Consider the following 1,568-nt stretch of genomic DNA (forward strand, 5'->3'; position numbering starts at 1 on the left):
TGGCCATGCTGGCATGTGCCTGTAGTCCCAGCTACCTGGGAGGCTGAGGTGGGAGATTGCCTGAGCCCAGGAGGTCCAGGCTGCAATAAGCAGTGATTGTGCCATTGCATTCCAGCCTGGGTGACAGAGAGAAACCACGTCTCAAGAAAAGAAAAAAGGCTGGTCATGGTGGCTCACACCTGTAATACCAGCACTTTGGGAGGCTGAGGCGGGTGGATTACCTGAGGTCAGGAGTTCGAGGCCAGCCTGGTCAACATGGTGAAACCCCGTCTCTACTAAAAACACAGAAATCAACTGGGTGTGGTGGCATGCACCTGTAATCCTAGTAATCCCAGCTACTTGGGAGGCTGAGGCAGGAGAATCGCTACAGCCTGGGCAACAGAGCGAGACTCCATCTCAAGAAAGAAAGAAAGAAAGAAAGAGAGAAAAAGGAAGGAAGGAAGGAAGGAAGGAAGATAGAAAGGAAAATAAAACAAACAAAAACCACTGGACATTAAGTGAAATATCGCACAAGGAAAAACAACTGGACATAATACTTTTTTACTAGTGAAATTGCTGACTCCAAGTTCTTAGGCAGGGAAAGTAATAAGTGAATCTGGAATATATTATTGCGCCAGAAAGCAATGAAGTGCTCAAACACTGTGGTTGTGTCACAAGGACTTAGGGACCAACTTGAAGAAGCTATCATTTGCCAAACTTGTCATAATTTCAGCATGAAAAACTGTAATATATTTTAATATTGGAAAAAATCTGTAAATTCACAGTGATAACAAAAAAGGGGCAGGGCTCTTCTTTTTTGTTGTGAAAAGTCTTGCTGTGGCACCCAGGCTGGAGTGCAGTGGCATCATATCGGCTCACTGCAACCTCCCCCTCCCGGGTTCAAGTGATTCTTCTGCCTCAGCCTCCCGAGTAACTGGGACTACAGGTGCATGCCACCACGCCTGGCTAATTTTTTGTATTTTCAGTAGAGACGGGTTTTCATCATGTTGGACAGGCTGGTCTTGAACTCCTGACTTCAGGTGATCCCCTGGCCTCAGCCGCCCATAGTGCTGGGATTACAGGAATGAGCCACCATGCATGGCCTGGGCTTTTCTTTTCAGAATGTCATAGGAATAATATGAATGAATGAATGACAGTATTGGAAAATCATCATTTTGTAACACAGTAATAACTAATTCAGGTAAAGACCATCATGGCTACTAAACCATTGGGCGGGCCAGGCTCGGTGGCTCACGCCTGTAATCCCAACACTTTGGGAAGCCGAGGTGAGCGGATCATTTGAGGTCAGGAGTTCAAGACCAGCCTGGCCAATATGGTAAAACTCCACCTCTACTGAAAATACAGAAAAATGGCCGGTGCAGTGACTCACATCTGTAATCCCAGCACTTTGGGAGGCCAAGGCGGGTAGAGGACCTAAGGGCAGGAGTTTGAGACCTGGCCAACATGGTGAAACCCCATTTCTACTAAAAATACAAAAATTAGCCAGATGTGGTGGCACATACCTACAGTCCCAGCTACTTGGGAGGCTGAGGTTGAATCCAGGAGGCAGAGGTTGCAGTGAGCTGAGA

This window comes from Mandrillus leucophaeus, unplaced genomic scaffold, assembly GCF_000951045.1.
Source record: "Mandrillus leucophaeus isolate KB7577 unplaced genomic scaffold, Mleu.le_1.0 Scaffold43, whole genome shotgun sequence".
NCBI lineage: Eukaryota > Metazoa > Chordata > Mammalia > Primates > Cercopithecidae > Mandrillus > Mandrillus leucophaeus.